This window comes from Martes martes (assembly GCF_963455335.1).
Source record: "Martes martes genome assembly, chromosome: 3".
Classification (NCBI taxonomy): domain Eukaryota; kingdom Metazoa; phylum Chordata; class Mammalia; order Carnivora; family Mustelidae; genus Martes; species Martes martes.
The window spans coordinates 162,822,140-162,834,561 of NC_137890.1; the positions used below are offsets into that span (position 1 = coordinate 162,822,140).

At 40.8% G+C, this 12,422-nt stretch overlaps 1 pseudogene across 1 annotated transcript; it reads right to left on the bottom strand.

The window, feature by feature from the left end:
* Positions 1–759: 759 nt before the first annotated feature.
* On the bottom strand, positions 760–12,094 carry LOC308340304 (large ribosomal subunit protein uL15-like; annotated as a pseudogene). The gene is made up of 2 exons: positions 11,670–12,094; positions 760–959 (listed from the first exon to the last, which is right to left on the bottom strand). The product of its transcript is annotated as a large ribosomal subunit protein uL15-like (transcript).
* Between the last annotated feature and the right edge of the window lie 328 nt (positions 12,095–12,422).

Genomic DNA, 12,422 nt, shown 5'->3' on the forward strand with positions numbered 1-12,422 from the left:
AGGGGTTGCTAAGACCAACCCTGCATGTCATAGGCCTTGAAGAAGGAAGTGTGCATACTCATATGATCTTAAGCCTCTTTAAGCCTCAGTTCCACATCTGTGAAAATGGAGATATACTGACATTCGGTGGCCCGTGGAGATTTAATGAGCTAAGATTTGTAAAGCACCTATGACAGTACTAGCTGCCAGTAAGAACTCACAAGTAACAGTCAGTGGCAGTACTGGTAGTATGTCCAAGACATGGCATTCTCCAGCATGGAAGAGTTAGGTAAAGGTTTATGCCCACTCCCTGCCCTGCCCACGGTGCTAGTGACAGGCCACACCTAGAAACCACATCCCCCAAGTCATGGGCCAGTACCTTTTCCACCACAACTCACTTCTGTCCTTGATGGACAGTCCTGTGGCTGTTCCATGGCCGCAGAGGATTTATGCAGTAAGACTGAAAGTGATCCCACTGTTGTTACCCATAAGAAATACTATGTTTGTTTGGTTTTTTTAATCTCCTCTTGAATGTATCCTTGAGGAGTTCCTTTCTTGTTGAACATGGGAGCAACTTTTTTTTTTAAAGATTTTATTTATTTATTGACAGACTGAGATCACAAGTAGGCAGAGAGGCAGGCAGAGAGAGAGAGGGAGAACCAGGCTGCTTGCTGAGCAGAGAGCCCAATGAAGGGCTCGAGCCAAAGGCAGAGGCTTTAACCCACTGAGCCACCCAGGCGCTCCTGAACATGGGAGCAACTTGAAAAGATTTCAATTAAGTCAGAGCCATCTCTCATCAGTTGCATTCTTCCGCAAAGGGACTTGCTTCCTACAGGGACTGTCATTTACAGAGCTGTTGAGCTGAGCTACGGTGGAGCCTCGATGAAGTTGCAACTGCCCTGGTGAAGATATCCAACCAACTTTCCACACAGACAAGGTATGCCAGTGAACCATGACATCATCCTCCTGCTCAGCAGGACCTCAGAACAAAACACGGTGTAATTAACTGAATAAGCTCCTAAACGGACTAGGTCAATGAAATCTATTTATGGAGCAAAAATCACCTTGAGAGAGTATTAGTTACAGGCAAATAAGTACATTTTGGTCTTTTTAAAAAGAGGTTTGCATTCAGAGCTTTCAAAAGATTACAAACCTTTGGGGTAATGGATGTTTCCACAGCTACTCACGGAATTAAATTTTGTTTGATATCCTATGACACTCTGTGCATGATACTTTATTAATGGTGTCTCCAAATATTTAATAATATTTGGATAATATTTGTTGAGAACAACAAATGTTTCACTTGGGGGAGAGTGCCCTGAATGCCAGCTCTCATCCTTATCGAACATGACAAGAGAATCCAGAGGTTCAAAGGTCACTTACCTGTTCAACAGCATATCTCAATATCACACAATTCCCTGCAATGTTTCCTTTAGCTATCCCGACTTGAAGGTAACTACAAAAAACAGTGGACAGACAGGCCAAAAACCATTCTGCTGTATGAGAAGGTGTTCTTTACTACTAAAAAATAAACACAAAAGTCATTCTCCCTTCTTGACTGAAGAGTGAGGTGTGAGATGAGAAGCTTTGAACCAAAACAGCAATCTTGTCACCATGAAAAGATTAGTCAAAACCACACTGAGGATGTGAAGGAGAAATTTTAGAAAGAATTTAGGACCTAGAATATGTCATTAGCTGCTAAATTCAGGACCCCTGAAACCACCCTACTTCCTATCATCACTCTGGGAAATCCTTATTAGTTTCCTATTCTGGCCATAATAAATTACCATAAACTTGGTGACTTAAAACTACACAAGTGGAGGTCAGATGTCCTAAAAGGGGCTGTGTTGTTTCTGGAGACTCAAGGGGAGAATCCATGTCCTTGCCTTTTCTAGTTTCTGCTACGTTCCTCAGCACGTGACCTCTAGATCTCTTCATGGCCAACAGAGTAGCATTTTCAAATCTCTGTCTTTCTCCATCTCCCTCCGCCTCCCTCTTTCCTTCCCTGCCTCCTCTCCTTCTTCCCTCCCTCCTGGGCTCCTATTATTACATTGCTTTCTCTGACTCTGACTTGATGAAGTCGCAATCATCCTTGTGAAGATTCACCCCCGCCCTTCCCTTACAAGACCCTTGTGATTACTTTGCTCTCCTACCCAAATAATCCAGGATAATTTTCCTATCTCATATCTTTCACTTAATCACACCTACAATTCCTGTTTGCCATGTACTGTAACATATTCATAGATTCAGGGACATGGACATCTCCCAGAAGAGGGGTATTATATCCAGCTAACCACAGACCCAAGGAAAGGCAGATTTCCTCTGGCTCTATTATAAAAGAGAACAAGAAGGTGGACATTGCCCTGGGGTAAAACTATAAATGCATGTTCTTTTCTCTTCCATGTGAATGGAAATTTTTTCTCATCTTCTTTTCCAGTTGGGTTCCAAAAGAATGTGTTTGCCAAATCAATGGCTATATACTATATGGTTATGAGGTTTATTAATCTGTTCTAGCAAAGATACCTTACCTTGTTTGCTCAACTTTTTGGAGGGCCTATACTGGTAAATTAAATGAAGAGATGATAAGGACCACCAATCTAGCATCTTTTATATCCCTCAAGGTGGCACTACTCTGTCCAGGACCCTTTGATGCAATATTGTTTTTTTTGTTTTTTGTTTTTGTTTTTTTAACTTTTTCAGTGTTCCAAGATTCATTGTTTATGCACCACAGCCAGTGCTCCATGCAATACATGCCCTCTTTAATACCCACCACCTGGCTCACTCAACCCCACCCCCAACCCCCTGTACTGTCTTGTCTGGGGATAGATAGTGTCAGAGCCTTCTACTTGAATTTCCTCACTCCAGAAAGATCTTACTCCACAAGCCAGCAACCCAATGTTAGGGTACAGTTAAAGGAAAGAAGAAAGGAATATGTGGGTAATACTAGCCTTCTCTTTGAAAAGAGGAAAACAATATATAACCTTCATGAGAAATGATTGTTTACATAATATACCTTGAGAAATCTCTCACGGGAAAAGAAACAATCTCAATAGAGCTATTCTTTTTAATCCTAGAAGAGACAGTTCATATCTAAAAAAGTAAAACATAAATAATTTTCAGAAGAAAAAAGTAAGTAGGGGTAAGTTTATCATAACAAAGAAAACTACAGTATTTTGTTAAATTGCAAGTATTAAAAGAAAAAAAGAAAAAATACAAGTCTGGGATGTAAGAAGATGAAAAACTATGTTTTTCTTGTACTTTCAATTACCATATTTTTTGTGTGTGTTCTGTTATTCTCCGGATTAAATAAAGCACTTGAGGTTTTATTGTCTGAGGTGTATTTTGAATCTCTCCTCTCGATGAATGATAACATCCATTATCTAGCTACCATGCATACAATGAGAGTTATCTCAGAAAGGAAACAGAATGAGGAAGGAGATTCACTCAGCGATTTTCAACCTTATCTGCCACAGAATCATAGGAAGAACATTTAGGAAATACATTCTGGAAGAATTCCAGAAAATAAGGAAGTACCTAGAGGTACCCAAGTGATGACCTGAGTCCCACATGTTTTCCTCCCTATCCCCACTTGACATGCCAGCTCTGGTCCCCTTGCAGATAAGGGGCAGTTACCCTGCCATGATGTAGATGATTCTCAGCTGCTGATCCCTGGATGCAAGGAGCTGCCAGTGCTGGGTAACAACAATGGCTTTTAATTCAATGGAACCCTTACTGCGTTGACTGGAAAGAGAGCACCCACTTTGAGAATCAGAGCCTCAAGCCTACAGAGCCCAGAGGTCCAGGCATACAAAGTGTCTCAGTCAGGCATCAACCTGGTTGTCACAGTTCATCCCTTGTGACTTAGGGAAGCAGCTCTCTGGAGACCCAAGTTCAGGGAGAAGCTCATCCACAGGTCACATTAGCCTCTCTTGCTGGGGAAGACAAAGGAGGGAGCTAAGCGGGATGAACTACAGCCCCGGTCACCCACCCTCTCCTCCACTATCCATTCTAAATCCCTTGCTCTCAGATATTACCACTGCCAGTCCTGCTGGCCCCTGGTGGTGTGACCCAGCCCCTCAATCCTAAAGGTTCTCTGGCTCTGATAATACACCCTGCTCAGCCCAGGAAGATAACACTCACTATCCCCAGGCACAGGTAAGGAAGGCACAAGCAGCCCACACCCCTAACACCCCTCAGTCACCATTGCTGCAAGCTGGCTTCATCTCCCCTGATCTTTACCGACACTGTCTGAGCAACTGTTTGGCACTTGTTTACTGCCCTAGTGGCAGAAATCATTTTTATATCATTATTACCACTTTGAAGCTTCTACCCCACCTAGCATAGTCTTACATATAGCAGATGTCCATTAAATAGTTGTTGGTTGACAAGTTCACAGTATGCACTCTAAGGATATTTTACAGTTTATGAGTCCTTCAAGTGATTTGCTGACCGATGATATTTGGAATAAAACAACATGTATATTTTTGCTGCTAACATAAACAAAAAACATTTGGCTACTTGTAAATGACACATCACTTTTTTCAGAACATTTAAACTTGAATGAGTCGTAGGAGGGTTTTTGATGACACACAAACGTATGTGAACACTTGTGAGAGTAAACGTTACTATGAGAGAATATTAGAGAAATAGTTGAAAATCAACAGGAGTAGACCTCAAGGTCACTGGCCTCACTTTCGAGGTCAGATACTCCAACAGTGTTTACCACCCTTCTTTCCCAGGCCCATCACAATGCAATGTGCTGTACATCTCCCCGCCTTCCTCCCAAAGCCATCAAAATATTGGCCATTTGGTCATTCTTCTATCCCTAGAGTCTTCAGATATTTGCTCAATATGTGAGGAATGAATGAGTGAATTAGTGGTTGAAATAATGCCAGGGAAGCACAGAAATGACTTGCTATGATATAAGAGCCTCATTCAGAACCACAGAGGAGGAGTGTGGTAATGAACATAGACTGAATAGATCTAGTTTTGCACATGTCAGATTTAAGGAGAGTCCTTTCTCTGAGGCACCATTTCCTCATCTGTTAAATAAATACTGAAGGGGAGGAAAAAGTTGTTTCGAGAAATAAAAAAGATACACGAAGAACCTAGAGCACTGCCTGGATCAAAGGCGATTTCCTACATATGGTAGTTGCTATTATTCGTGGGCAATGCAGGTGTTTTTAAGCCCAAGACCATTGTTAGAAACATATGAAAGGTTTATTTGGAACCCACACACACTCAAAAAAAGGAAATCGAGACCACTTCTCTACACAATGTTTATAAATATTCAAGATTTCAGGTTGGAAAGGGTTACTGTCCTTAAAGGTCTTCAAGGCCAATGTGCATGATCTCCTTGTAAATGCTGTTAAGAATGTCCTAACAGGAGAGGCACCTAGGTGGTCCAGTCAGTTAAGTGTCTGACTCTTGATTTTGACTTAGGTCATGCTCTCAGAACTGTGAGATCAAGTCCCACGTGGGGCTCTGCCCTGGGCTTGGAGCCTCTTAAGATTCTCTGCCTCCCCTCTCTAAAAACAAGCAAACAACCAGAATGTCCTAATAAGAAAGTGTGTGTCAGGTCCTCTATGGGCTAGGATTTTCTGACTTCAAGAAAATTCCAAAAGAGGAAGAACCTCAAATATGTATATTCTCCTTTTAAATTTTTAAACAATTTTTGTATCCACATTACCATTTTTTTCATCAGCTCATCAGCATTAGTCATAAAAACTCGTGATTTGCAGATCTGATTTAAAAAACAAGATTTTTTTTAGCCACAAGTACTCCCCTTCCAGGAAAATGGTTTAAAAAGAAACTCTTCTATCAAAACAGAATATTAGGCTGTACCCCAGAAATACATTCAGAGGGGTAGGTCCCCCAGCAAGGAAGACAACCACCTTCCCCTCTAGTCTTCTGTATCAAAAGTCCCTACCATTGGAATGGGGCCAGAAAACCCTGAGTCAATACTAGGAAAATTCCCAGACTGCTCATCCTGGTAACTACGGGTCTAGAAATTTATCCCAAGAAAGCAATCAAAGCAATATAAAATATATTCAAAGACACCCATTGTGATGTTATTTTAAAGAGCAAAAAATAGATTTTATGTCCAAAAATTGGGGATTGCTTCAGCATATTGAGGGACATCATAGATTTTATGGTTTGGGGAGAATATTTCATAACTTGGGAATATACATGTGGTATATTAAATTTTACAAAATAGAGCACCTCACCCCATCTTGTTATTTGAAAAATACACACAAAGAATATCGCAAAAGATAAAATACATAGCAACCCTAAAGTGCTCATCTCTGAGTGATATAGTTATTAGTAAATAATTTTCTTCTTCACACTTTTATTTTCCAAATTTTCTATAGTGAAATTTTATGATCTGTGGAAATGTTATTGATCACACAGAAAAACAGCTCACATCTTATGTCATGCTGACTGGGTGACATGATAGCATCACTCATGCATGAATAACAGCATAGTTGAAACATTCCAGCATCTTACATTTCTGGCATGGTTGTTTCTTTCCAGACTATGTCATCATCCTTCTCTCAGTAAAAAAAAAATTATATATATTTTACTATACACACACACACACACACACACACATATATATGCATATATAATAAAAATAATACATAATTAAAATAAAAATATCAGCTGTGAATATACAGCCAAACAACATATATTGAAAATTACTTCAGGGTGTACAATATGAAATTAATGGTAAAATCAAATGTCTGTGTTCCAAAGATCAAGAACAATCTTTTTGATACTCATGCCAGTCTCCTTCCCTCTGAGCCCATGAAAAAAGAATGCAGTTCCATGTTCACGAAGTCAATAAACTAGGCTTTCCCCCAAGTGTTACTTTAGCTAACCTGTTTCCAACAACCCATCAAAAATGCAGAACACGCCTTCAAACAGAGACAGAGTGAGTTGGCAATTTTCTGGTTAAAGATGTTTCTTCAGTATCGTACTATCAATCAGTTGGAACCTGGACTTAGAATGATAGACTTCTACATTACCTAAGAAACGAATGCTTTTATTTATGGTTATTGCTCAAGTATACATGATGCTAATGATACAGAATTTGCTTTTACTATACAGGTTTTTTAAAAGATTTATTTATTTATTTGTTTATTATTTGAGAGAAAGGAGAGAGAGACCGCATGTGCACCAGTGTGGGGGGAGGGGCAGAGGGAAAGACTCCCAAACAGACTCCCCACTGAGTGCAGAATCCCATGCAGGGCTGGATCCCATGACCCTGGTATCATGACCCAAGCTGAAATCAAGAGTCAGAGGCTAAACCAACTGTGCCATTCATTGGGTCAACTATATTGACTTTTTTTAACATGAGTTTCATATATTGCTATTGTCATGTCCTCTCCTCAGCTCAATTCATATTTGTTAAATAGAAGGCAGTGAAATCAATGGAATTCCAGATCATGGCAATCCCTCCACCTAGCTAAACCTCAAATTTCTCAACTGTAAAAGAGGACATTGAACACATAGACTTAGTGTCTCACCACTACTATCATTCTCTATGCCCATTGTCACAACCTTATCTATTTTAACAGGGAAACACAGGCATTTGCAAATATGAAGCCAAGTGCCCAAGACCTAAAGGAGATTGAGAGGGGCTCCCATGAAATTTGGCTAAGGACCCAAAGAAATCCCATCAGTAGGTCAACACAAACTCAATGTGTCCTCTTATTTCTATGTTAGTTTGATGTGTTTTATCACTGGGAATTTTTCAGGGATATCAGTGGTCTCACCAGGCTAAAATCACAGTATTGGCAGGGTTGTACTCCTTTCTGGAGGGTTTAGGGGAAAATATATTTTCTAGCCCATTCCTGCTTCTAGACACCATGTACATTCCTTAGTTCCTGGCCACCATCCTCCAGCTTCAAAACCAGTAATGGGGGTCAGGTGGAGTCCTTCACACATTGCGTAGTTCTGACCTCCAGTTCTGCCTCCCTCTTCCACTGTTAAGAATTCTTGTGATTTCATTGTGCCCACCCAGATAATCCAGAGTAATCTCAAAGTTAATGAAGCAGTTCTTCAAGATTAGGACAGAAGCCAACAGAATCCAAACTACTGAAAGTTAATTTGTAATTCACTAGTTAGTTTACTAATAATCAGCCCAGTTTAGCAGTAAATCGACTATCCAAGCTTATGCTTTGATTTAGCTGAAGGACATATGCAAAATCTACATAAAATATAACAGAGTATGCAAAACTGTTATGCAGCCTAAGAATCAATTCGTCTGTTTATCTCACGCCCCTTAAACTAACTTACCCAAGAGACTGTTAACTGTTATTTGATGATATGGATCACTTATTTTGCAGTTAACGTTGACTTTTAACTGGATAAACAAGCCAAGAGATAAATCATTATCCCAATCTTGAAGGTTTTTATTTTGAACTTCCTAGTTAAATGTGCACTTGACCGAAAAGTTCTTGAAACTGGAAATTTTATTTTTAATGCACAAACCTTAGCTGGTGAAAAAATAATGAAAACGGATGCCAAAGAATGGTGTCAGCCTTATTTTTTAAAGGCATTTTAACTATTGCTTTGTTCTCTTTAAAAAAGTATTCACAACAGATACTTGCTATTTAAATTAAAGTATTTGTCTAAATACTCTACCATATGGTCTCAGTTACATCTGCACTATTTTGCCAACACGTACTATCACATTCACTTGAGGAAAAGGGACTCAGTGGATTAAGTAAGAAAATAACAGAAGATGAAAAGCCATACCTCTGGCCCTGTGCCACCCTAATTCTGCTTACCTGTGCACCTGCTGCTCTGCTAGAGATTTGGGCCATCTTGATTCTTGATTAGTATGCCCCCTAAGCCTGGATATTGTGCCAAATATATTTCACCAGAAGCTATTTTGCATCTCCACTGATTATAAATAATACCCTACCTGAAGTTTTCCAGGTAATGAGGATAGTTATGTATTCATTTGCCAAGTGATCTCTCACCATGTGTGAGATTGAAAAATGCCTTTTGGGCTCAGAAATTCCAGGGGAAAGGGACTTTCATAGGCATGGAATTTAGCCGCTAAAGGCAAAAATCCAGGCACCCATATTGGTAGGCATTAGCTCAGATGAGACAAGTCACCCTCCCAAGTCATATTGCCACTAAGTGAAAGAGAAAAACTGATGAACCCAGGTGGCCTGATTTCCCCGGATTTAACCACTACTCATACCATTCATGCACTGTTCTGTGGCCTCCCAAGCCACAGAAATCATGGATGTGTGCGCATATACCTTCAATTAAGTCTACCTTTATTCTCATTGCATTGGGCTGGTCAGGGAGGAAGAACAATGTTCCCTAGGTTTGATGATATTCTGAAATGCCATAGGGAGTCCAGTTGCAGACTGGTTCCAGCTCAAAGGACCTCAAATTGTTGCATATGTCGTCAGAATTTCCAAGCCACACTCAGGGAAACCAGCCAGTGAGGCAGCTCCAAAGGCATCTCAGATTTGTTAGGATGATCCAGGAAATAGAATCAAGATGACACTTTAAAACACACTTGATTTCCCCAGTGTGAAACAAACTCAGGAAAATGTCCTAGATGCTGAGCCCATAGGGATAGTCAACATCTTTTTGTACTGGACAGACTTTAAGAAGGGTGGAATAAGAGAATCAGGATGGGTCATCTTCAGCTTCTCTCGATTTCCAAGCTGAGGGGCCATAGAGACATAATTAAAGTTACCAGGAATACTCAAACATGCTCGTAGAAACATGGCTTCCAAATTCCCGAAGATGTAGTATAGCTTTATATCAACTGCAATTTGCCTCTACAAGACCCTGCCATTCAAGGACACATGGTTGCTACCCAGCCCTTCTAGAAAGTCTGTTCATTTTCTCTTCAAGCAATCTTAACTTAGCACCCACTAACTAATCAGCCTGTGCTGGGATTACAGCTATGAACTCTACAGGCTTGTCCCTGAAGGGTTAGCACCCACATTATAGTTGGGGAAGTTGACAAAGAGATTTACCAACCAAGCAAGCAATGCAAAAAATACATGGAATAAATACTTATTTTAATAAACGCCAGGAAGAAAACCCATTGAGTGCTGATTAGAGAATAATTAGGTACAACTTTAAGGAACTAAGGTTGAAGGATGAGGTAGAGCCAGCTTTTGAAGAAATGGGAAAAGAGCATCCAGGGAGAAGAAAGAATAATTCTATTCCTGGTGCATGTGAGTATAGTCAGCCCCGCTCCCAAATTTAAGGAACAATTTTCCACTACCAGTGTCCCATAGTCTTCCGGGAAAGAAGAACGACTACTATGCAAAATATCCCTTGAATATGATCTTTCTGAGATCTCGGACCACAACCTTCATATATACATCTTGACTCCGTAAGGAAGGTAGTCCAGAAGACCTGAATGTCTTCGAAGCCGAGGCTCTGGCCCCAGCTCTGCCCTTCTCAGGGTATGCCCTAGCCAAGTGTGCCTCTCATCATTTAACTAGTCTGGGCTTCTCTAAACTGCAGGCGTCAGATCATAAAGTCCCTTTCATCACTCATGCAGCTTGTAATTAGCTGGCAATTGCAAGCTTGTACCATCCCTTAATCTTTTTTATTGTATTACATAAAACAGACTATATTATATAGTTTTATTCCTTATTATTGGCTTTTAGGAGCTTGCTCTTGTGGTTTTGCAAATGGATACAATAGGGGACCACTCCAAATGGTCCCTTACCCCAACCATCCTAAGAAAATCATTTTTCTGTAAAAGTCCTACCTTACATTTGCCATTATAATTTGTCCTTAGCAGTGAGCTGACCTCCCACTTTCCACATTTTAAATTCCATCTGGCATTTTTTGTCCTTAGTTCTATTCACACAGGCTCAAAAATGTCTCCTTTAGAATTTCCTTTTTACATAATTTTCCTTTCTCTCCAGGTAGACGCCACCACCTGTTACCGCTGGACTCTAGGAAACTTTATTCCAAACCTGCACACTCCATGGGCATGGGGGTTTCTCTGCAAAATTTATAGACAATTTCCACTAAGATGTTCTAATTCCCATTGAATGATTCAAGCACTCCAAAACAAGGCAGACTTTTGTCCAAAAAAAAAAAAAAAATCCTATAATTCCATTTATAGGAAGTTCAAAACAGGCAAAATTTAACTGTAGTGTTAGTGGTCAAGAGAGCAATTACCTCTGGGGAGGTAGATGGGGTAGTGATTAGGAGGGGGCATAAGTTGGGCTTCTGGGTACCAATAATGTGCCACTGCTTGACCTGAGGGGTATTCAGTGGCATGCCTGCTTTGATAACTCACCCAGCTGCATATGTGTGATGTTTACACTTTCTTGTCTGTGTGTTATATTTTAATCTAAGATTCACTAATAAAGAAGTCAAAACGACTCCCCAAACTTTTCTTAACATCATATCTTAGGGTAGGTGATTCAGTGGTGAAGTACGTAACTTGTGGAGCTCTGATAACTGGACCTGCTTTGTTGCTCCAAGGACAAGAAGAGCTACAATCTGTAGAGCCCTTCCTTAAACAATGCCAGGGCCATTGAGGGCAGTATTGTATTGTATTGGATTGTATTGTATTGGATTGGATTGTATTGTATTTATTTAGAAAAGCGCTTGTTAGCATTTAATGAACCTCCCTCAAACTACCAGGACACAGTCCCCCGACCCCCCAAGACACAAACACATACCCTTAATCTTCTCTTCAGCTCTTCTACTGAATGACAATGCCACTCACAATGACAGGCTGCTCTGGGAGCATTCCTTTGCCCAAAATTTTGTAGTAGACCCATGATACCACATCGATGATAGGAGCAGCTCCTGTCTTGTTTTGGGCAGCACTCCGCCATGTCTGCCCACTGACCAAAGTCCATGGTCCACGGTTTATCAAGGTTAATTGTCAGACAGAAGCTCTGGTTCCTCTAAATGGTTAGGCGTCATACCAACTTTCCCAAGGTAAACTGTGGGTGATATTTGTCAAAGTGGATCCTGTGGTGATGCCTGCCACCAGCATTACCCGGGTCTCCTGGGGGACTTCCAATGCTTGCCCACAGGGGCTATGGCCACGGCTCACGTGGCCCTGAAGTTTCTGGGTCTTCCTCAGTGTGGATGACATGTTGGCAGCCCAGACAAAAGACAGTGAGAGCAGTATTTACACGTTGTTTCTCAGGGAAACAAAAGATGGCCCGAGTCATTACCAGACTTTTAAGTGTGCAACCTGCCCATAAAGCCTGAGATGTCCTGGGGGCCCAAACCCAGCCTATCTGGCCCTCTGATCCCCAAACCAGGTAAATGTCACCTCAGTAAACATTACCAATATTCACCCAGTCGCTTAAACCCAAAACCTAAGGGTCATTTAGGATGCCTTGCCCTCCCACACTTAGTCACCCAGCCATTTGCAAGTGCAGTCAATTCTAGGTCCAAATCTGCTTTCTTCTTTTACC